General features: G+C 41.5%; 1 long non-coding RNA gene across 1 annotated transcript in view; it reads right to left on the bottom strand.

The window, feature by feature from the left end:
* Nucleotides 1-275: 275 nt before the first annotated feature.
* Nucleotides 276-25,886, bottom strand: part of LOC129162896 (uncharacterized) — a 35,009-nt gene continuing 9,398 nt past the window's right edge. Inside the window, exons 2-4 of the long non-coding RNA XR_008562886.2 lie at nucleotides 24,442-24,558; nucleotides 24,275-24,365; nucleotides 276-1,730 (exon numbers count right to left, since the gene is read on the bottom strand). This is a non-coding gene — a long non-coding RNA (uncharacterized lncRNA). The remainder of the gene's footprint in view (nucleotides 1,731-24,274; nucleotides 24,366-24,441; nucleotides 24,559-25,886) is intronic.

The raw sequence follows: 25,886 nt of genomic DNA, 5'->3' as shown, positions 1-25,886 counted from the left end.
TTAAAATATTTAACCTTTAATCATTTTAATCATTTCTGACAGAATAAAAGTGGAAAAGAAACTTAGTTTTTCTTTTTTTACACCCACATAATAGCATGGTAATATAAAGCTAAACATGAAATGACACCAAACTGACCAAATTAATAGAGACGATAATTATATTTAATGTTAGGTTTGATAAATTATAAACGAACAACTCCTTTAAAGAAAGTTTTATTTAAAGATACTTTTAAAATGTACGATAACCACCACCATCATCATCATCATCATCATCATCATCATCATCATCGTCATCATCATCATCATCGTCATCATCATCATCTTTGTTTCTAAAGCACCTTCCATTGACCAGGAGACAAACCAAAGTGCTGTACTCACATAAAAAAACAAAACTAAAACATCAACAACCCCCACAAGAAAAGACATACATAAAAACAAATAAAAGCAAAATATATAGGTCAAACAGCAGAATGAAACAGGATAAATGATAGGTTAATAATCTAAAACATAGCTAGAAGGTGTGCAATGCAGGCCAACTAGTTAAATAATGTTTAAATTATGTTGCTTTTAGATGTGTTTGGATATATTCTTAGTTTTACTGTGAGTTAGGCCCATAACGTGCACATTATCTGCATAATCATAATATAAAGAAAGCCTGTGACTCGTTTCCTACCCTCACCGTGACCTCATTCACCTCCAGACAAGTTAAGAGAGGACTAGTGGTGCACCACTTAAAACGAGCCAGCTGAAATAGAGGCGTAGCCAATCACCTCCTCACATTCACAAATGCCCCCTTCAATGAAAAGAAGTCAAAGACGGGGATTCTAATCACTTGCCTTCCCCTCCTATTTTTGTTGAGGGAGATAAATAAGGAACAGAATATAATTTGAACTGAGTCCAAAGGCAGGGGAGACACTCAAAGTATTGTTGGATGATCTCCACTTAGCGGAGGCAGGGGCTGAAAAGACTGCTGTCTTGTTAGTCGGTGTGTAATGAACAACTTTCACAAGCCAGTTGGTCAATGGCAATCTCAATGTTCCAGTTTTGTGCTCTTAGAAGTTCACATGGAAAAAGGTTGGCACAGCATGGAGTTGGTCTTAAAACAAACATGGAATGAATTAATACTAATATCTTGATGAACAATTCATTTTTATCTGCTGTGTTTGTGTCAGATTGGTCACCAGAGACTCAAGCCTTATCTTTCATGTAGCTGGTTAAAAAGAGTGAGCGTGGAGGCGTACAGAGGCTGAAAAGGACCGCCTCTGTTTGGTAATCATTCCCTCTCTATCTTTTCATATGGCCAGACCTTTCATTCCATCCTTTTCACCACAAAAGAAAAAGAAAAAAAGTTTGTCAGTCCCCTGTTCCTTTTGTTGTTTGCTTTCTTCTCTGTGCTCTTTCTACTTTTATCCTAATCCCAGCCATGCATGAGCGATCAGTTGTGTCCTGTTGTTTCACTGTTCTGCTGGTTCTCGATCAGTAGGGTTCCTCCTTTGTTCCTTTTCTTTCGCAAACACAGAAAAGGTAGGGACAAGAACGAGTAATCAAATCTACTCTGTGGACTTAAGCCTTTGTGTTTCCTCATCAGGATTTTTTAGATATAGCTCCGACTGTAATTAAGTGAGGTTGTTGCGCGGCTGTTGTTTGCTGCTTCTCCTGTGGGTTAGAGGAAGGCTGCATCCAAGCTTACATCTGGAGTCCAGCGGGCACAGAACCTGCACTGTTTTGATCTGTGAATCCAATAAAAAATGATTTAGTGGACATCAGAACTTGTGAAAAAAAAAAAAAAAAACACAAGCGAAGATAGGATTGCTTTTGTCTTGGAGGCACAAACAGACTGCTGAAATCAAAATCGAGAGAAGTCGCTCAGGATTGCGCTTTGGACATCTCAGAAGAAGACTTCTTAAAAATAAGTGTTCAGATGAACAGAGAGCTGTGCAGATGTGCAGAACCTAGGCTCTGGTGTAGAGAGCACTGTTGAGGTGCTTGTTATTACTGTGATCATAGCATGATATTCTCCATGTGGGCTCAGTGGGGACAGAGGCCGATGGCCGTTCAAAGGGACAGTCATTGTTGCAGGCTGATCTCTAATCTCTGTGGTTGTCTGCTCTAATTAAAAGTTTTGTGGTTGCGTAGGGTGCTTGGGCGTCTGCACTGCAGGAAATTATGATCGCAAACGTCTTCCTGTCGAGTCCTGCACTTGGCACTACAAAGTTACGTGGGCCGCCATTACCTGAATGGGCTGGAATCAGAGCAGACAGCCACATCATCCCAGCTTTTAGTCTATCAGGGCCGTGCACAAGTGGCCATTGTTGACGCCAAAAGCGGGATTAAGGAGGGTCTTCAAGGGAATTGATTTTCATGTGAGAACAATGGTGGGGCGCAGAACAGTGGGGCCTGGGTCTGAATCACACGGCCAAAGAGCTTTATGAAAAGGGGTGCGCCGCGAGCACTGAGATTAAAGCAATCAGGCTCTTTACCCCCACTCTTCCCTCCTCCCTGTCTCTGCCCTCGTCCACTCTGCAGTAATTTTAGCCCATACAATGACGACACCCAAATCCAAAACACAACAAAACATGGAACAAGGCGCAGGTTGTTTATCTGTACCCACATTTTTCATTTTGATGTTGAAGATCGAATAGTTGATGGCATGTGGATGAGGATGCAAAATGTTTGATTAGATTCTGGACTCTTGGCCCAAAGTTCCTCAGAGCCAGGCCAAAGACTCATCTGTGCATATGGAGAAAAGCTGCAGGGAGTGGGTATCTGGGCTGTGTGGCGACATGGTTCTTTGGCGGAGACCAGTGTTGGGGTGAACATGACGTGTCACTGAGAGGGGATCAGGGGTTACGGATGAAAGGGATCACCGCCTTGTCCTCTGTCTTTGGCCGACTGCGTGCAGCTGTGGGTGCCATTGTGGACATGCTCATTTGCATACGTTTGGCAGCAGCTCCAGGAGGCAGAGCAGGCCAAGAGGAGTGGCCCTGTTTAAAATGGAGGCAAAAGGGCAGGCAAGTAAACACCCGATGCATGAAAATACATAGCCATACATTATCCTTCCTACAGTAGACACAACAGCAGAGGCAATTAGGGAAAAATGCTTCTTATTCCAATGTCAACATGTGAATCCAAAGAGAGAGAGACAGCCTGATGTCATAATGACAGACAGGACCACTGTCAACTGAAGGAGTGTGCTGTGTGGGGCTCTTGGCCAGCAGCAGAGGGGTGTGTCCCACCCTGACTAGAGACAGGTTTATTGGGTCTGATGAGTGCTAAGCTCCTGTGCCTAGCCACAATGGAGCCTGTGATCTCCTTTTGTGGCTCATTGGGAAGCATTGGTGCGCTCTGTAGCCCCCGCTCTGTCATTAGACAGATTGTGAACAGGCTGCACAAGGCCCAGCCAGGGATGACGAAGCCACCAGCCACTTCATTAGGGGCACTATGAAGAGGACTGAAGCTTTCGTCTCTCCGCCTGTGTCCAGAATTCACAGGTCTGTTTAATCACATAATTCTCCTCAAGTGCCCCAAGGAGCCTGCAGCACAGCAAGGTCCCTTTAGACCCACGACAACTTGGAGAGATTAATTATATTCATCTTTTGGAATATCTGCAGAATACGAGGGAATTTGATATTGGCTCATTTTTATGTTATTGTTTTTTCCTCTCATCTTTTTCCAACAAAAGTCTTTGATGTCCTCCTGTTATTGTTGGGGGACGTCTGTGCAGCCCTCTGCTGTCGGGGCTTTGATATGCTTGTGCAAGGGTTAAGGGTGAGCGTCCAGAGGTCCGGGGCCAGGACGTCCTAACTTCTGTCTTGGAGAGGGCTGACCTCTGGACCCGAGGGTTGGTCAGAGAGCCTCTGAATTCCGCCTCCCTTTGATGCACGCTCTTTCACAGCAGTTAATTAGCCTGGGTGGCTAAACGTTTAGCCTGGGCGTGAAAGAGTCTGGGATGGCATGTGTGTCCAAGACACTGCCTGCTTTTTTTAGTATGTCACAAGGTCCTTTGAAACAATAAAAAACTTGGACAACTTGTTTGCATAGCATGGTGGGTGAATGATCCAGCCTATTCACAGAAGCTCATTCAGACACGAGAGTTTTTACAAGGCCTTTCTGGTAATGAAAGTCCTTGACATTTCAGTCATTTCAGCTAAGCAACAATGTGATTTCCCTCTTTTTCTGCGTCTTTGTTTGTTACAAGACTCTATCCTCAGGAGCGAAATAGAAAACCCTTATCTCGCAAGAGGCAATTGCAGTCTGTGAAAATTTTCAAGCCTCTGCAACTTATCTTTCTCTCATCTTCATACAGTCTTTGGGAGCATTAATACAAATTTCTGAGCAAATGGCTTTCATCAAGTATCCAGTGAGGAGACGGGGTTTCGAGCAGGATCCAATTTTCTTTTGATTCTATTCTCATGAGCCAGATTGGTAGCCTCAGCTGTAACACGCTGGATTCATCACCGCTTATATATCAGTTCTTTACCGCTGCACGTAAGGAATAATAATTTCCCCATGTGACAGATTGAAAGAGCAAAAAGAGGCTGTTTGTTCAATTCTGGAGAGCTAGTAAACCCCCCACCCCCCATTACCGCCTGGCCTTTAAGGCACAGGCCTAAAATAACAAGGTGTTGCAGCCGAACAGCATTTCAGTTGAATTTAGGCATGGCTGCACTTACATTAAACACATCTGTTCTTTTCACCGCGGTATCTGTGGACACAGGTAGTTATGAGGCACGAACGATGTTCTTAAGTTTTATTTTCTCACCAAAGGCTCCTCAGCCTCAGGCAACCTTCAATCATTTGCAAATAGTGCAACATAAAAAAAAAAAGATTAATTCTGGTTGTTCAGACAGCGCGAGGATGGAGCCAGGGTGAGTCTGGTCTGCCGTTGCAGTTATCGATCTGCTATTGAGTGCCCACTGTGTCCAGACAGTTTCCATCCCCAGGGACCCAAGAACCAAATCATTCTCTCATTTTAATCTAACTTGTATGACTGCAGAGCTGCCCGAGCTCAGGATAGACAAACTTTGAAATAAAATACTTATTCTTCCAAACCAACTCTTTTTTTCCTCCGTTGTCTCGGTGGTTTAGCATCCATCTCACCATTGTGCCCTATAGGGATTCAACCATATCAGCTGCCATTGTACCGCATCATCTCAAATGCATGTTTCCAAACAAGACCCTTTTGTCTTAACAGCCATATGAGAGGATTTTAAGAGATTTACACTCTGTGATTTAAACATCAAGGCTTAACCTATTTCTTTATGAATAAGCAGTTGCAGGGGAGTTGCAGCTCTCTCTGGATGACTTGATGATTCACTCATTTGTGGATACATGGAAAGAAATCACTTTAATGGCATTGTTACTTCTAAATGCATCTGGTGTGTGTGAACAAGCAACGGGCTCCATATTTGTGATGGTGTGGTACTCTGGCCTGTGAAACGATAAGAGCGATGTCTAATCTCAGTGTCATCACATCTGCCATTTCAAAGGGAGCCTTTTCTGAGCTGTTAATTACACATTTGTAAATAAGAAAGCAGTACTGTTCTCTGTGCATCACAGGCTGAGCTGGAGAGCATTATTCGCCCAAATGATGAAGAGATTTGAACTTCTTGTTGAATTAGCTTTTAGTGCTGTGAAGGTTTTAAAATGCCATCACTGACTTCTGCATTCCAGCTGTTTTTCATCTTGTCTAAAGAGTCAGAACAAGGGATTCAGCATGTGGATCAGCAGCTCTTACTCCACAAACATCTTGTATTATGTGTTGAAGAGTTTGCTCCCTCTCTCTGTACCTTTTTTGCTTGGATGTAGTTTGCTTTGCAGTCAGGACAGGTTTCAGCGCCTTCTCCAGCTCGGCCACCTGCAGCTGGAGATCGATCGGCTCTTTAGCGCCTCAACCCAACCCCCCACAAACCAGCACCCTACTCCAAAAACTCGTTCTGTCTTTGGCTACACCATGCAGACCAACAGGGGGCTAGCAGTGTCTTCTTTTCTCTTTTGATGGTGAAGTTCACATCATTATAATGCCACAGCTGAGGAAATGACACTAGACGTTGATTAAATTGATGGTATGAGATGTTTACTGACAGGATTATAGAATAGAATAGAATAGAATAGAATAGACTTTATTGTTGTACATGGTACATCGATATTGGAGTGCCACTCCCTTTGGTACAAAATGTAAAATAATATGAGAAAATAATGCTGAATATTTAAATGTAAAATCAACAGTAATATTTACAAATAAATACAGAGTAGCAGTATTTATGATGTAGCAGCATTAGTTGGGTTCTGTGCAGGTCGCTGTTGTAAGTAGAATTTTAGCGTATTGAGTAACCACAAATAGCACATATGAATGTCACTGCTAGGGGTTGTACCAACTAGTCGACTTCACTGCCCTGTAGTGACTTTTTATGCCTTTCATAGACTAGTCGCTGTCACGTGATAATGATCGACAAGATGCAGTCCTCGGAAAAAAACAGCAGGTGACAAGCCCCTGCGTGTCGGGAGGCGACGCGCTGTGCCAGAGCATCGGTATCTGACGCCCGCAATAAAACGGACATTTGACCGAATTGTGACCTTTACCCTCTTGCAATTTAACCTTCCCCTCACCCCCATCCTAAACGTAACCAACTTACGCATGCAAAGCTCTGATCGTTGACGTGCTCCAGACATCTGCGTCCTGAGCACGGCCACAGTAACATTATCAGATCAGGTGTCGCCACCTCAAAACCAAATTTAACACGCGATTGTTCATGTCGGCTCATTTCCTTTTGTGTTTTCTGTCTTTAATTTGTGCCTGATGTGTTTCACTGCTGTGGAGAAGAGAGCATCACCTGTTTTGTCCTCCGGTGACGCACCTCAGCAGTGCGGCTGGTGCGCAGCGTGCACTCCGCTGTTTTTGCGGTCAGTAGATCTTTTAGAACTGCAGTTCAAAGGTAACTCATAAGGTGAATATATATGAAGCCAGGTAGCAGTTTTTGACCAAGTCACTGCTTTGTAAGTTGATGTGGAAGTCCAAGTCCTTAACTTTGAATTTTCAAGTCATAATCAAGTCATCTGTCCATATTGAATTTAATGACAATGATAACAAATAAATTAATTTGTGTTGGTGGTAGTATCTGCGGTAAGGCATTTCCTGTTTTCAGTGTTGCACTACGTGTAGCTGTTCGGTGTTTGTGGCTCGCTAAAATTAATTAAATTTCTCTGTACTAGGATATCTCTGAGTTATTGTAGCACATAAGCATGCTAAAACACACATTTTCTGTTGTTCCACCTAGCTTTTAGGGAACCATTTGACTTTGCATGCAGTTTATTTGGTGTTGAACGAGTTGCTCATCCAGTTAGCTTAGCCTCAGCATGGCTATGGCTACTTCTGTCTCTGCTTCTCCATCTCCTATCTCTTGCTCTGTGTCAGATGTTTAGTTACTCCTCTGCCTCCTTTAGTGATAATGGTACGTGTAATAAATGTAGCACTTTTGTAGCTTTGGAGGCGAGGGTGTCGGAATTGGAGGCCCAGCTCTGCACTGTTGAAAAGCCCATAGATAGCCGTAGCTACTTAGCTAGTGCGGGGCTAACTAGCTCATAACCACCCCGTAGCGGTCCTCCAGCAGAACCCGAGCATCCGGGACCTCAGGCCGGCTGGGTGACAGTACGCAGGAAGCATAGAACTCAGCCCGCGGGACACCACCAACCCGTCCACGTTTCTAATAGTTTTTCCCCGCTTAGTGAAGCGCCCACTGACAAGCCAACTCTGATCATTGGCAGCTCCATAGTCAGAAACGTGGCATTAGAGACTCCAGCAACCATAGTTAAATGTTTACCTGGGGCCAGAGCGGGCGACATTAAATCTTACCTGAAACTGCTGGCTAAGGATAAGCGTAATTACAGTAAGATTGTTATTCACGCTGGCGGTAACGACACTCGGTTACGCCAATTGGAGGTCACTAAAATTAATGTTGCTTCGGTGTGTAAGTTTGCCAAAACAATGTCGGACTCCATAATTTTCTCTGGCCCCCTGCCTGATCGGACCAGAGATGACATGTTTGCCGCATGCTGTCCTTCAACTGCTGGTTGTCTAGGTGGTGTCCTGAAAACAACGTGGGCTACATTGATAATTGGAAAACTTACTGGGGAAAACCTGGTCTGATGCGAAGAGACGGCATCCATCCATCTTTGGATGGAGCAGCTCTTCTTTCTAGGAACATGGCCAATTTTATTAGTCCTCCATGACAACCCAGGGTCCAGACCAGGAAGCAGAGTCGTAGTTTAACCCACCCCTCTGCAGCTTCTGTACTGTTACCCACCCAGTACCCCATAGAGACAGTGTCCTGCCCATGGCCAAAACCACACAGATTAAATATCAGGCTTAATAAAGCAAATCATGGAAATCTCATAAATATTAAAACAAATTCAACTGAGCAGAAAACTAGAAAAGTTAAATGTGGGTTATTGAACATTAGATCTTTTTTTTCTAAGACTTTGTTGGTTAATAACTTTATTTGTGATAATCAGATTTCTTTGCTTTCTCTCACAGAATCCTGGCTGCAGCAAGAGGACTATGCTAGTCGACTCCTTCTAATTATTTAAATCATCATATTGCTCGAAGTACAGGGTGAGGAGGAGGAGTTACGTCAACCATTTTTCATTCAGACCTATTAGTCAATCCCTTACCAATTAATAGTTACAGTTCTTTCGAACATCTTATTCTTAGTTTTCCTAATCCATATTGCAAAACCGTAAAACCACTCTTGTTTGTAGTTTTATATCGTCCACCAGGCCCTTACTATGAGTTTTTGGATCAGATCTCTGATTTTTTATCTGATTTGGTTTTAAATACTGATAAGTTCATTGTAGTGGGGGATTTCAACATTCATGTGGACATTGAAAATGATTGCTTCAATGTAGCCTTTAGTAATATCTTAGACTCAGTTTGTTTTACCCAAATAATACATAGCTCCACCCACTCTTGACATCATACATTAGACCTTGTGCTGACTTATGGCATAGAGAGTGAGGAAATAATATTTCCACATAATCCAGTCCTCTCGGACCACTTTTTGATAACCTTTGAGTTTTTTATAACGGAGTTCTTGAGACATGAAAGTAAATTTCACTATAGTCTGTCTCTATCTGACAACGCTGTTGCATCTTTTAAATCAACTGTTCCATCTTTACTATCTTCAGCTTCTCAGAGGAACGTATCAGAGGGCAATATTTTTATTTCTAGTCCTTTACAAATTGATGCTTTAGTTCATAATGTTACTTCCTCTTTACGTGTGGCATTAGATGATGTTGCCCCCTTAAAAATGAAGGTAATTAGGGTCAGGAAGTTGGCTACCTGGTTTGAATTCTCATTTAAGAACTTTAAAACAAAACTCTAGAAAATTGGAGTGAACATGGCGCTCTACACACCAGGAGGAGTCCTACGTATCCTGGAAAAATAGTCTTGTGCTTTATAAAAATAAGCTTCAACAAGCAAAACTGCTTATTTTTCATCACTACTTGAAGATAATAAGAATAATCCTAAATGTCTTTTGAGTACAGTTGCCAAACTTACACAGAATCATAGCTCTGAACCATCTATTCCCTTAGCCCTCAGCAGACACGACTTTATGGGATTTTTCACAAGTAAAATTAATTCTATTAGAAACAAAATCAGTAGCATCCTCCCTAATGTGATTTCTTCTCCCTCATTAAGTGAGGCAGCATCAGAGGTAACTGTAGAACCTCGTCTGTGTTTGAACCGTTTTGATCCAGTTGAGCTTTCAGCGTTATCAAAAATATTAGCTTCATCTAAACCTTCAACTTGCATTTTAGATCCAATCTCAACCAAATTATTTAAAGATGCATTTCCTTTGGTTACTGCCCCCATTCTAGATATAATCAATCTACCCTCAGTAAATTGATACGTACCACAGGATTGTAAGGTCGCTGTAGTCAAACTTTTACTTAAGAAGCCTTCTCTGGATCCAGATGAACCAAAGAATTATAGAAAATAGTGGCCATCCAAGTATGTGAGCATTTAAACATTAATGATCTGTTTGAAGAATTTCAGTCTGCTTTTAGAGAGTATCACAGCACTGAAACTGCATTAGTGAAAGTTACAAATGATATTCTCATGGCCTCAGATAAGAATCTTGTGTCTGTTCTAGTCTTGTTAGATCTCAGTGCTGCTTTTGACACAGTAGATCACAATTTTCTTTTAGAAAGGCTTGAACATGTTGTAGGGATCAAAGGAACAGCGCTAGGCTGGTTTAAATCCTACCTGTCTGACAGATTTCATTTTGTAAACGTACATGACAAATCTTCTTCATACTCCAGGGTTACTTGTGGATTACCACAAGGTTCAGTGCTTGGACCAATTCTTTTTACTATATATATGCTCCCAATTGGTAAAATCATTAGACAGCATGGGATAAACTTCCACTGTTATGTTTATGTTTATGTATTTAGCAGACGCTTTTGTCCAAAGCGACTTACATGTGATAATCGGCATATTGCCCTTGAGACTAACAACAACAATAACAACAACAACATTGACATAAGTCATGGAGAGTAGGGAACAAGGAGTGGACAGTAGAGAGGGGGGACGGGTGCAGGCAAGGTGCTAGTTAAGAAGATGCTTTCTGAAGAGCAGGGTCTTCAGGAGTTTCTTGAAAATTGAAAAGGAATCCGCAGTTCTGGTAGTGCTTGGAAGGTCATTCCACATTTGTGGAACGATGCATGAGAAAAGTCTGGATTGTCCTGAGTGTGGTGTAGGCACTGCTATCCGACGATCCTGTGATGATCGGAGCGGCCGTTCCGAGACGTAAGCCTTTGCAAGAGGATTCAGGTAGATGGGAGCCGTACCATCTCGGACTTTGTATGCTAGTGTTAGCAATTTGAATTTGATGCGTGCTGCTAGCGGTAGCCAGTGGAGTTCAATGAACAGAGGGGTGACATGTGCTCTTTTTGGCTGATTGAAGACCAGACGCGCCGCTGTGTTCTGGACCATTTGAAGAGGTCTCACAGTACAGCCTGGAAGACCAGTTAGAAGGGTATTGCAGTAATCGAGGTGGGAGATTACAGTAGATTACAGTAGATTGCACCAGGAGCTGGGTGGCATGTTGTGTTAGGTATGGTCTGATCTTTCATATGCTATACAGCACAAAGTGGCATGAACGGGCATGATCTTTAAAGGTCAGGTGTTTATCAATCACAACACCCAGATTTCGAACTGCCTTTGAAGGAGCCAGAGATATGAAGTCATTTTGGATTGAGATATTGTGCTGTAGGGATGGTTTTGCTGGTAGTTCAGTTATGCTGACGATACTCAATTATATCTATCCATTAACCCTGATGAACCTAATCGGTTAGTTAGATTACAGGCTTTTCTTGAAGACATAAAAAATTGGATGACTCAAAACTTTTGCTTTTAAATCAAGACAAGACTGAAGTTCTCATCTTTGGACCTGAAATTCAGAAAAGGAAATTGCTTAGTCAATCACCTGACCTGAATGGCATTAAATTAGTCTCTGAGAACAAATTAAGGAACCTTGGTGTTATCTTTGACCAGGACATGTCATTCAAATCCCACATTAAACAGGCTTGTAGGATTTCCTTTTTCCACTGTCGGAATATTGCTAAGATTAGAAGCATCCTTTCCAGCAGTGATACTGAAAAACTAGTTCATGCATTTATTACATCAAGACTGGATTACTGTAATTCATTACTCTTAGGAAGTCCACAGAATGTAGTTAAAAGTCTTCAGCTTGTCCAAAATGCTGCAGCTAGAGTTCTGATGAGAATTAAAAAGAGAGATCATATCTCTCCTGTCTTAGCTTCCCTACATTGGCTACCTGTTAAATTCAGAATAGATTTTAAGATCCTTCTGCTCACATATAAAGCTCTTAATAATCAATCTCCATCATACATCAGAGACCTGGTTGTTCCATAGGTTCCTAACCGAGCACTTCGCTCTCAGACTGCAGGTTTACTGGTGGTTCCCAGAATATCTAAAAATAGGATGGGAGGCAGATCTTTTAGTTATCAGGCTCCTCTCTTTTGGAACCAACTCCCAGCTTTATTCCATGAGGCAGACACCTTGACTATGTTTAAGACTAGGCTAAAATATTTTTATTTGATAGGGCCTATGGTTAAAATCTGATGTTATCCTAGATCTGGACAAGTGGGGGAGTAGAGGGAGGTGGAGTGTACAGTCGGTAAAGATGACTCTCCCTTGCCCTGCCTCCAACATTCCTCCATCTAAAAGGCTAGGTTATCCAGAGTCATTTCTGTAGTTCTGCTGCTATAGGCTTAGACTGCTGGAGGACACACTGACCACTTTCCACACTCTACTACTTTTTTCTACAATCTGCTCTTTATGTGTATTATTTCCTGCAATTTCAGCTGTTAACTTTATTTTTTCTCTAAGTGTTTTTCTCCCTAGAAGAAGCTACAATGATGTTCTGCTGAGCTGTGGTAGCCTCATGGGACCATTGTTTTGAATACTGTTGCTAACCATTTAATAATTCTCCCTCTCCTGATAATAACACTTTACTTTCCATGACAATGAATGTCCTACTACTAGTTTACCCGTTTAATCATAGATTCTCTAGAATACATGCGATAAAGTCTCTCTCACCAAATAGAATATTTACTATGAAATCACAATGTAACCATAGAAACAATATGTGTGTGTGTGTGCGTGCGCGTGTGTGTGAGTGCGTGCGTGCGTGCGTGCGTGCGTGCGTGCGTGCGTGCGTGTGTGTGTGTGTGTGTGTGTGTGTGTGTGTGTGTGTGTGTGTGTGTGTGTGTGTGTGTGTGCTCTGTCTTCTCGATCCCCAGTGAGTCGAGGACTGAGCCAGGATCCTCTGGAGGTTTCTTCCTGTTAAAAGGGAGTTTTCCTCTCCACTGTCGCTGCATGTTTGCTTAGTATGAGGATTGTCATAAACATATTCTTTAAAGCAATAATTCACCTTTTGAAGTCTAACTTGTAGAAAGCTCTTTGAATTATTGAAACCATTTAGATCAATTCTGATTGGACCGACAGGCTAACAGCTAGTCACAATGGGGCTGTTTACTAATGCCGCTTTCCTTACACACTGATTCACACTGTTCATTGTTCATATCAATATTTTAGGACAAGACAAAGCTAAACTCAGCTGAGTCAATTCTATACTGCATAGCTAGATTTATTTTCTATTCAAAATTAGAAATGACTCTAGTGGGTGCGCTCAGAGCGGGCGGCTCCCATGACACCTGCAAGTGCAAGGTGGACTGGATCTGTACCTAACACAAATGCATTGTTTGCGAAAACCTGTCGGACTGACGTCTTTTAAAATTGTCTGACAAATATTGAAACTAATCATTGGACATGTTGACTGACGCGCTTCTTCTCTTAACTTGCAAATTTAAGAAAACTTCCGGAAGACCACAAACTGCAAACTCTGTTGACTAATTGTACGGTGTTTGAGACATAGATATTTATTTCAAAGATGCTTCACAGATCATCTCTGATCTCTGCAGTTACCTGCAGCAGGGCTTTCTCATTGATCTGTGCACCTGAAGATTTAAGGACACTTATCTTATTATTGTAACCTTTGTGCAGATCTAAACCATCAAACAAAACAACGTTTTGCTCTTAGAAGCGTTTTATCAAAGTAGCCCAACTGTCAAGTTAATAACTCCCTATGCTATTCAGAACTATACTATTCAGAACTATACTATTCAGAACTATAACAGCAATATGGCAAACAACTATACTTCCTCTAATGCCAGAGGCATCCTACCATAAAAAGTGTAGTAATTGCTCACTACCGTAAGACTCCCAAGAGTGTTTAGACCAGAGTTTATGGTGTACCTCACTAGCTGCAGCTTCAACTCTCACCAACGCTAATCATTCAGTCACACAAACGCTGTGGTTTTAAAAGTGGACAATTATGCTCATAATAACCACTTATGGATCATTACAATTTCTGGAAATATTTTACAGATGTTTCTTGATGCTTTCCAGTGTTCCTAATAATTAGCCTATGATCATAATAATTTTCAGATCAATTTTGCTTCTTTTATTTTCTGAGCAGAGTCACTGTCTAAGCCTCATGGTACAAAATGGTTTGCATTTTGCAGAAAGTCACATTGAACGTTCTTTCAAAAATTATTTCTACAGAATATTGTTGCAATAAAATCATGTATGATATGTAAATATTAGAGGTCACTACATCATCCACTGTTAAAATTTAAAAATCTGAAGCATGTGAAGACATTATCCTACATGCTTCAACAATGTCCTGCGTGAAACACTCCCACGTCTGCTAGTTTGACAGGCATTACTAAAAACTTTTTGCTAACACTGCTAAAGTAGCGTGAGGTGACCTGTCTGGCACACAAACGTTCCGCGAACTTTCTTCAATTAAACAGCAATAAAACTGAAGCTACCATTATTGGCACTCCACAAAATAAATTGAAGGTAAAAGTTTTGAGAGTGGAAACGTTCATAAAATGAAAGTGACTTGCAATGAAAGCTCTGAGATTCGAGTTGTTTTAAGACAAAAGTTTTTAGCTGGAACTTTGTTTCTCCAAAATAAAGTTTTTCAAAGAACAACACAGGCAAGATATTGACTGTTCTTTTAACACAAACAAGTTTCAAAAGATCTGAAATATCCCTTTAATGTGAACGTTATTTTATAAGGCTTTACTGCACAGAACACTACTGCTGCTACTGTTTGTGCAGCACAGAACCGATTCTGCTAAAAAATGAATGGTGGTGTAAAAATGCATTGTTAGGCCCTGCTACAAAGTTTTTAGATTGTTTTAGAAGAAAAGCACACTAACATTCAATTTTACTGTTTATTAGCTCAAGTCGTGGACTGCAGTGTGTCTGCACATAAGTTAAACATTTTGTTTTATAAAAAGATATATTTAGGCTCAATGTAAGTTTGTGTTTGGTCTAAATAAAATACATTAAACATTCACAATAGAGTATCAAAATGGCTATTTTTTACATACTTATGTATTGATTTGTTCATGCTAAGATAGCACATTTTTGTCACTAGCATGCTAACACACTGATGAGAAACAGATTATCAACAATCCACAGCCAAACCTCAGGCGAAGAAAAAAACTTCTCCTTCCTTTTGTCAGCCTCATCACGGCACATTGATTCTGACAAAAACAAACTGATCCTAGAGGAGGAGCGGAAGTTGTGCCAGACCCTTACAAGGCACTCCCTGCTGCACAGGCAGACGAGAAGGGAAGTTTTCTATTATCAGGAACTCTCCCTTAATGATGAAAGTAAACAACATGAACAGGAGTGTTTAATATTTCATAGGCCACCCACAGGTGTGAGGATGTGCAGGGAATACATGCATTCATATACCAACATAGGGCTGATTAAGAGTAGGTTACTATCCCAGCTGCAGCTGAACTCCCGTGTGTGTGTGTGTGTGTGTGTGTGTGTGTGTGCGTGCGTGCATGCGTGCGTGCGTGCGTATGTGTGTAGTCTTGAACATATTTGCTGACTCAGTCTTTTATTTTCCTCAATCTCTCTCTCTCTCTCTCTCTCTCTCTCTCTCTCTCTCTCTCTCTCTCTCTCTCTCTCCCTCTCTCTCTCTCTGCCCCTCTGGTGATATATGGAACATATGGGAAATTATTGTGGGGTTATAAAGGGCTGCTGACTTCAACAGACATGCAATAAATTACACTGTTTGTGTAGGGGTGGAAAAACACAAGCTCTTTAGGAACACTTAGCACAGATTTCCTGTGCAGACTAAACTCTCCCTGTTACTGTCATTTTATTCTCCTCCCCCTCCTCTATTCTAACACCTCCTCTTACCCTTCAGCCAGTTCCCTCAGATGCTCTCTGACTTCCTCTCACTATTTGTAACACAGACCACAGCACAATCTCATTCTGTTCTCCTAGTTGGTGGTAACACAGTGGGATATATCCACACAAATTACTCACATAAAACTCGTAAAGCCTGGAAAATATTTTAATGGTTTCCGCTCCCCCTTAGTGCCAACAAGCTGCATGTGCAGAGCTGGTGAGCACCACCAACATTATTGGTGCAATTAAATGCGAAACACAAGAGAGGAACATGGGGGAGTGGAGCACAAAATGGCTGTAAACAAGAAAAATGACACTTGACAAGTTGTAATTTATGGACGTCGTTTCAAAGGCAAGAAACTCACCGTTTGCTACACAGGCAGAGTAGGAAGAGTGAGGCACGAGGAGGCAGGCATTAGAGGAACTATTCACAGAATGTTAGTGCATCAAAGCAACACAGAGACAAAAAAAGGCAAAGAGAAAGCTGTGACTTCAAAGTGGAAGCATGATGAGCAACTGCAGAGAGACACCAAGAGAGAGACAGGAAGTGTGTGTGTGTGTCAGGAGAGACACAGACAGAGAGAGAGAGAGAGAGAGAGAGAGAGAGAGAGAGAGAGAGAGAGAGAGAGAGAGAGAGAGAGAGAGAGAGAGAGAGAGAGAGAGAGAGAGAGAGAGAGAGAGAGAGAGAGAGAGAGAGAGAGAGAGAGAGAGAGAGAGAGAGGATGATGGTATCCAAAGCAAGCACTGGATGAGGGACTGAGGTGGGAGGGAAGAGGCCCCTGGATACAGACACACTCCTCATCTCAAAATCTAAAAACTAATAAATCACACACACACATGCATGCATACACACAAACGCACAAGCAAACACACACACACACACACACACACACACACACACACACACACACACACACACACACACAGTCTGGGGAAGACATGTCATTAAAGAGAATGGGATGAAACTTGAGCTCCAATCCAGAAACAAATCAGCATCACCATTTAGGTGTTAACTCTCTTCACAGGATGAGGACAAAACTGAATCAAAACACTTGCTGAAAATAAACGAGAATAGAAGGCATTGTCATGTGAGACAAAAACCTCCAATTTATCCTTCAACAACAGCAGCTGAAGCCTGATGAATATTGTGATCTTTGTGTTTTCACTAAAACATATTTTACTCCACAGTGGGAGGACATGTTGGAGTCCAACACCCTGTTAATGACAACCTAAGTCTGTATGTTTTCAGATGTCATGTAAATCACAGGAGCGGAGGACAAATAAACTGGTATCAGTATTCTCAGTGGGGACAGCTATCACTGTCCTTTTGGATTCATTCTATATCAACCCAAGGTTGAAAAAGAACATTCATGACTTTTTTTTATTTTTTTCCCAACCAGGCTTTTGTATGATGAAAAAACTAGACATGGTTATAATTAACTGACCAATACAATTTTTTTAGTACAACTGAAAGAAATAAATAATTATAAAAAGAAGGCTAAAACATCACAAATGACAAATATTCACAAATAAAACATAAAAAACTGATTTTTCTCTGCTATATAATAAAGTATATTTTATTCCACTGCTTTTGAAAGGATGTACGGTAAATTAATTAAAAATTTCAAAACAGAGACATCAGGTCTACTTTGTTCTAAGAGAATACAAATTTTAGTTTTTTAGGTATGAAAGAACGAAAACAACAAAAAATTATAAAGGCTGTGTGTGTGTATATATATATATATATATATATATATATATATATATATATATATATATATATATATATATATATATATATATATGTGTGTGTGTGTGTGTGTGTGTGTGTGTGTGTGTGTGTGTGTGTGTGTGTGTGTGTGTGTGAGTGTGTGTGTATATATATATATATATTAGTGGTGGGCATAGATAAATTTTTTTAATCTAGATTAATCTCACTGTAATCTTGGAATTAATCTAGATTAATCTAGATTAAAATGGCTCATTCAAATTCTGCCAAAGGCATATGTGTGTGCTACCTAGATAATGAATAAAAGCAAGTCTTTGAGAATGGAGGCGTATTTCTTGTTTCAGTAATGCATCACAGACTGATAAAGCAGTTTTACTACGATAACTGATGATGAAAATAAATAATGATCAATAAGTATTTGTGTTTAATAGCTGTTTATTCAGTTCAACAAATTCTGCACTGTAGGTCTACAGAATAGGTCATGATTAACTATTTACAGTCAGTAGCATTTGGTCAATCAGTCCAAGCTCTATTTCTCCTTCTTCCACCAGTCACTCAAGCAGACCAGCTTGTTCACATTGTCTGGTGACAAACTAGATCTTCTCTTCTGCACAATATGGCCTGCTAAAGAAAAAAGTATATACACACACACACACACACACACACACACACACACACACACACACACATACAGACAGACATACATACATACACACACAGAAACTATCTGGCCTGGGGAGGGGGTTAAATTTCTGGGGTGCCCTTCCAATGCCCCCCTTTAGTTTGCATGTAGGATCGCCTCTGGTGAATAGGAGTGAGCTGGAAATGATGCCACAGCTCACCTGTATGAGCAGAAGCCAACTGTTGCTGTTGTTGTCTCTGAAAACGGCAAGGGGAGTTATCCTAGCTCAACTTTTCTAAACAAATATAAAAATTTATGAGTAAAACGTTTATTATTACAGGTGAATTTGAGTCGAAGCCACATGAACAACGACCTGTAGAAACAATTTATCACTTTATCATAATAAACAGCTGCTAAAAGAGCTAAACTTAGTTGGAAACCGCACCTGTCTGAGGAAGTCTTGTCTCGGTTTTCTCACATCCGAGCGCTGCTTCGGCCGCGGATGGTGAAGTGTGGCCCGGGGAAAGCCCGGCTGGAAATGTCGGAGGTAAACAAAACAAAATAAAAAGAATGAAAGTCGGATTTATGGATTAAACTCTGGTGAAAGTACATAAATTATTTACTTGTCCCACGCGATGAGAAGGGAGAAGTGCTGCTGGTGGCGAAGGTGCGACTGTTCGGCTGCATGGGGAACATCAAACTCCACGAGCCTGGCGTCCATCCATACGTACGATGATCCGCGCCGAGTATACATCCACGCCAACCAGGTATCCATCCGCGCAATGTGAAAGCATGTGTGAAAGCCATCATAGCTTACTTAGTATAGACCCAGACCCCAACCCAACTTTGAGAATAGATTAACGGCGTCATTTTTTTTATCGCGCGATAAGAGTCTGGCTTTGCCGCAGCGCGTTAACGCCGATAACGGCCCACCCCTAATATATATATATATATATATATATATATATATATATATATATATGTATGTATGTATATATACATATATATATGTGTGTATATATATATATACACACACACACACACACACACACACACACACACACACACACACACACACACACACGTAAAGGATTATTAGGAACACCTGTTCAACTTCTTCTTAACGCAATTATCTAATTAACCTGTGTGGTCCTGGTCAAGACAATCTCTTGAACTCCAAATTGAATGTCAGAATGACAAAAAAGGTGATTTAAGCTATTTTGAGCGTGGCATTGTTGTTAGTGGTCTGAGTATTTCACAATGTGCTCAGTTACTGGGATTTTCACACACAACCATTTCTAGGGTTTACAAAGAATGGTGTGAAAAGGGAAAAGCATCCAGTATGCGGCAGTCCTGTGGGCGAAAATGTCTTGTTGATGCTAGAGGTCAGAGGAAAATGGGCCGACTGATTCAAGCTAATAGAAGAGCAACTTTGACTGAAATAACCACTCGTTACAACCGAGGAATGCAGCAAAGCATTTGTGAAGCAACACACACAACCTTGAGGCGAATGGGCTACAACAGCAGAATACCCTACCAGGTACCACTCATCTCCACTACAAATAGGAAAAAGAGGCTACAATTTGCACGAGCTCACCAAAATTGGACAGTTGAATACTGGAAAAATGTTGCCTAGTCTGATGAGTCTCGATTTCTGTCGAGGCATTAATGGTAGAGTAAAAATTTGGCATAAACAGAATGAGAACATGGATCCATCATGCCTTGTGTGCAGGCTGGTGGTAGTGGTGTAATGGTGTAGGGGATGTTTTCTTGGCACACTTTAGGTCCCTTAGTGCCAACTGGGCATGCTTTAAATGCCACGGGCTACCTGAGCATTGCCTCTGACCATGTCCATCCCTTCATGACCCATCCTCTGATGGCTACTTCCAGCAGGACAATGCACCATGTCATAAAACTCCAATAATTTCAAATTGGTTTCTTGAACATGACATCAAAGGCATTATGAATGAACACATGTGGAGTTAAGTACTTAACCAAAAAAGGTGAAATAACTGAAAACATGTTTTATGTTCTATTTTCTTCCAAATACCCACCCTTTGCTCTGATTACTGCTTTTAAAGAACTGAGAAATCTCCTCAGATGAGAAGCAAAACATCTTCTGGAATCAAAAAGAAGTTCAGTTGCCTCTGTTTCGGTTGACTGGGATCTGTGGATCAAGAGTGATCTGGAGGGTGTGCCAGGTTAACCGAGGTCAGATGGAGAAGTTTTCTGCACTTCAAAGATCAACTTTTAGAAGAATCATAAAATATGTGTTGACAACAAATGTGAGAATGCTTCTTTGGTGTTTGTGTTGACAGATAATCTGCAGCAGTCTGAAGCCTGTAGGCAACCTACCTGGGAATAGAACCTTGAAGTTGGAGATGAATAAAAACAAGCACCTCCTTGTGGTTGGTTCCAGTATCAACTTCCATGCAAACCAATGCAACATTAAAGGTAGAGTAGGAGTTCCTAGAAAAGCTGTTCGAGCAAGCTAAACTTTGAAATGCACAATTCAAGAGTCCAACGCCCTTTCTTCATGCTCCTGTCTTCAGACGCCAGGAACTCTTAAACTGTCAAACAATCATAAGAACAAACAGTTGTCTTACCTATCAAGAAGGAATGGAGCTACCATGGCATTGGTTTGCAGCCATTTATGTTACTGTTGCATCCTGGCCAACCACAGGCTTGCACTCTCTGTAGATTTGAGCAAATAAATGAAAAAAATAGGCATGTTTGTGTCTCCCTCTGCAGCCTACAACAGAGCTCTTGTATTGAGGCATCATAGCAATGCATGAATTCGTACCGCTGCTGATGGATAAATATAAACTAGGCTATCCACCTTATTTTTCAGTAGCCTCATTAAGAAACGCTGATGCAAGCAACATCCCGTGATACCCATGTGTTTGTATTGTGAAGTTTCATTGCTAGTAGCAGTTTTCTTTTTAACATTTGAAGAGGATTTAAAAAACGATTTACCCCCCAAAAATGTACAGGCTCAGCTACAGCCAATGCTTTTCACGCTTGTACTAACAACCAGAGAAAATTCAATTTGCATCCTACTTTGTTGTTGGATATGACAAACCTCCGGAGAAGCAACACCGAGCAGTAAAGAGATCTGACTGCAGTCTCACAAGAACAACAACAGGGATGATTTCTTGTGTACAATTTTCTGAATAGTTACAATTTAAAGTGTGTTTAGACTGCTGCTATTAACCTAAAAGTGCCATCCTGCTGTGTGTATTTCACCTGATGTAGAATCTAAAACCCAAAACTTGGTGATGATGGATCGAAGGCTCTGACTCGGCTCTACTTCTGCTTTTAACAAACGTGGCCACCCTTATTACTATGTTGGTACTGATCAGCCTCGGAACTTTTAAGATTATTTATTGCCTCGTTGTTTGATGCGACGGAGTGCAGATGTAGCTAAAATGCTACTGTACGTTAGATTCGGCCAGACTTAAAGATCGTCCCCACCTCTCTGCTTCACTAGGCAGAAAGAGTGTAACGGTGTCCCGTTTGAGGATCAAGGATGAAGGATTCTTTATTGTCATTTGTATCACATGTTTACATGGGGTGGAACAAAATTACGTTTGCATGGTCCCGGAACAAAAGAGTTAAAAGTGCAACAAAACCACATAAAAATGCAATAAAAATGCTGCATCCTGAGTACCAGTATAGAGTATGAATATAAGGATAAAAATACTTTAGCATCGAAAAGGCATGGTGACCAGTATAAATACTATGACAGTGTTAACAGGTAATTCTCTTCAGCTGTCTGTAGCTGTCAGTAATGGTTTCAGAGCTATAGTACAGTTCTTGTCCAATTATGCATTCAAAAGGCTCACAGCTTTCATTCTGATGGTTTTGCATTTTATGCTCCTCAGCCTCCTGGCCAAGTGGAGCGGGACAAAGAATAAGTGTGCTGGATGAGTAGGGTCCCTCATGATACAGGTGGCCCTCTTCCAGCATCTGGAGGTGTATATGTCTGAGATGGTTGGGAGGCTACCTCCATCAACTCTCTGTGCGGCCTTCACCACCCTCTGTAGGGCTTTCCTCTCTGCCACGGTGCAGTTTCCATGCCACACGTTGATGACAGAACACTCTCCACCACACATCTTTAAAAGGAGATGAGGACTGAACTGTCAAGTCCCACACGCCTCAGTCTCCTCATGAAGTAGAGCCTCTGGTGAGCCTTCCTAATCAGGCTCAAAGTGTTGTTTTCCCAGGTGAGCTTGCTGTTCAGTAGCAGGCCCAGGTACTTATAGCTGGGTACTACATAAGGGTGTATGTATGTGTCCTCCCCTCCTGTCCTCTCTCCCTCCACAATCATGTCTTTAGTTTTCTTCTCATTTAAACTGAGATTGTTTTTCCTGCACCAGTCCTCTAAGTGTTCTCCTTCCTGTAGCCGGTCTCATCATGATGCATCCAACTACAGCTGTGTCATCTGCAAACTTCACAAAACGGCAGCCTGAATGTTTAGAAGAGCAATCATGTGCTAGCAGCATGAACAAGAGGAGACTTAGCACACAGCCTTGAGGGGAGCCAGTGCTAAGGACTCTGAACGATGATGAGACATTGTGGATTTTCACAGCCTGCTGCTGTCTATTGGACCAACAGATTGTCACACCCGAAGCGGCTAAAACTGACGAAGGGTAACAAAGCGTTTGTTTCCAACGTGTTGGGAGACGATCCGCTGTGCCAGAGCTTTGCTTTCCGACGCCCATGGTAAAACTGAGATTTTACCAACATTTAACCTCTAGCAATTTAACCTTCCTAACCTTAACCCAGTTTCTCGTTCTAAATTTCCTGTTAACCATGTTTGACAGGAACGATACAACTAGAAAAGTTTTGCATACACAGTTGGGTTAAGGTTAGGATGGCGGTGAGGGTAAGGTTAAATCGCTAGAGGTTAGAAGTTAATGTCGATAAAATCTCCGTTTTACCGCGGGCGTCAGAAAGTGATGCTCTGGCACAGCGTGTCGCCTTCCAATGCGTCAGAAACAAATGCTTGGTCACCCTTCATCAGTTTTAGCCACTTCGGGTGTGAGAATGTGTTGATTGGACAGGAAGTACAGAAACCAAAAGATGGATTAAAGAAGCAATCGAGATAAGGAGACGTGGATGTGGGACCATGAACAGGGACGATGGAGTTTACCCGTTGGACCGCGCATGGGACTGCATCATCGGAGAGGGGAGAGCGGGCAGCAGAGGGCGACAACGTCCTCTTCTGCCCGCAGATAAACGGAGAAGGAAATGACGCCACCATCAGCGTCAGCCTGAGGAAGCCTGCAGCCGCAGACGAAACATAGCGACAAAACAGGTAAAACTGTTTCTGTGTTTTAAAAAGAACTAAAGCATGGAATTAGAACCACGACACGGCATGAACACACCAAAGAAGTACAGAAACCAGTTACAGAGAGAAGTGCTCAACCCAAGGGTCTGTATGTAGCGTGATGGATGAGTGATATTCCACATAAATATGAACTATAAATCTGGTTGGTCGTTGAATATTTGATTTAATATTACCTTAGATTCTTTGGACTAATGAGGGAACACACACTTCATATTAATTCTCTCTTCAGATCAGCCCACTACATTAGCCGCGGACACTACATAGAAGTCAGCAAAATTTTCTGCGTCTCCTCTCTGAATAGTACAAAGGATAGTCATATTCTGTGATAGTTAACAAATAAAGAATGCAAATTCACTCAAGGACTAAAATTTACAGCTATATCAGTCAACCATTCAATCAATCAAGCAATCAGTTTGTATTCATTATACTGTTAAATAACAGCAGAGGTTGTGTCATGACTAAGGGTGGGGCAGGAAGGCTAATGGGAAGAGCCCTGGTGCTACCTTTCAAGTTTTTAGTCTGTGACAGTAAAAATCTTGTAGTATACACTCAGTGTTAGTTAAAAACAGACCTGGACAATAAAAACTAAATATCCTGATAAATGATCTAAATAAATAGCAGCATTAGACCTGAAACTTCTTTGATTTAACGGTGACTCAGTCATAAAGAAACCATCAATAGAGAACTGAAAGGAACATGGGATGCATCATGAAGTCCCTAATCTTCCCAGATTAAGTAGGATTTTATAGAACATCATAAATTTACCGTTCAAAAGCCAACCTCTGGTACAGTGGAAGCAGAGAGAAAGCAGTTCCTCAAACATGGATGGGGGGGGAACACATGTCAAGAGGCCAAACTGTGAGGGACATGGGAAACATTAGTCTCTAATAGTCCACAATTAAGTATGATTTCATAAAACATTTTAAACTTACCATTTGAAAAGAGGCTCAACAGCCAAACTTTGGTACAGTGGTGGCAGATAGAAAGCAGGTCTTCGAACAAACCCACAATGAACAGAGAGAACGACTCCTCAAATATATCAGAACAGCCTGTAATAGAGAATAAGTGATGATTTAGTGTACATGGTCACACAAAATTAAGGATTAATACCCACGTACAATAAATCTGTAAAGGATCATTAAAACAACAAATAAGGAATTACAACATCTATAATGTGTGATGATAACTTTATTAAATATTTCCCACCTTATCAGTGGAGCAGCTTTGTAAGCAGCTCACTCTTCTCTGCTAGTCTATCCATCACATATTGCAGTTAGAGGCTAGGTCCAGGCAGTACAACTCAATGGGAGAAAATTTGTTTTTGGAAGAAATTTCCAAAAAGAAACTGTCCAAATGTTTTCCCTGAACATTATTTTACAGTGATTGGATTCACAAACCTGCCATATTATTCATTCCTATGTTGCTGAAAGTCCTTTCTACTGGTCAACATCACACATGTTTTGAATACACTTGTGCATCTTTAAGGAAAAATTAATTAGAGTTGTCCTCAGTCACCCCTGCTTTCCACCGGAGCCGGAGGGAACATAATGAGAATGGAGATGAAATAGATGGAAATATCTGCAGTTTTCTAAATGGATGGGGAGTTAAATAAAAACATTTTTTTTTTACTTTTTCTGCTTCATGTTAGCCTGTGATTATCAGATGTGTTGGGAACAGGACACCTGCATTTAAAAAAATCACAGTCGTGCTCCCCCCCACCCCCCACCCCCACCCTCAAGTTTCTCCTCCAGCCTCGGGTGGCAGGAGAAGGAGAAACTGTAACAGAAGGGAGAAATTGGTGGGCAGCGGGACAGTTTGACACACTTCTCCTCCATGATGCAACAAATAATAAATCAGTTGGATCACCCTGCATTGCCTAGAATGAGATCTGATGATAATCCACGGAGTTTGAACATTAAATCGCTCCACCACGTCCACGGAGGAGCTGTTAAAAAACAGGTAAAGGAGCAGAGCGGAGAAGAGCAGGAGGGCTGTTACCACACATCTGCTTCATACAGCAGTGAATAAATGTGTCTGATCACCATGCGTTAAGTAAAATAATATGTTTTGATAATAATCTGTGCAGAGCATTAAAAGGATATTTTCTGATCTACCATGGGCGCTGTCGCGCCGCATTTGCGGTCGATGCACCTCTCATAAGCGGCCGATAGGAAGGGGCAAGCAGCAGAGTACGTGAGAATGTGCTGCCCGGTAACATGCTGGCGCTGCTGGTCCTTTCCGATGGAAAGGGGGTCACTTAAGCCCCATTCCCACCTGTAGCGGGTCGGCCCGGGCCGGGTAGCGTAGGTTGTTTACATATCTGGGTGGCCTGGAATTTTCCCGGGCCAACCAAGGCTCATTCTCGGCCCTCTTCCCG

The sequence above is a fragment of the Nothobranchius furzeri genome, chromosome 1, assembly GCF_043380555.1.
Source record: "Nothobranchius furzeri strain GRZ-AD chromosome 1, NfurGRZ-RIMD1, whole genome shotgun sequence".
NCBI lineage: Eukaryota > Metazoa > Chordata > Actinopteri > Cyprinodontiformes > Nothobranchiidae > Nothobranchius > Nothobranchius furzeri.
The sequence above is the reverse complement of the archived record's forward strand: the minus strand, read 5'-3'. Positions and strand labels throughout refer to the sequence as shown.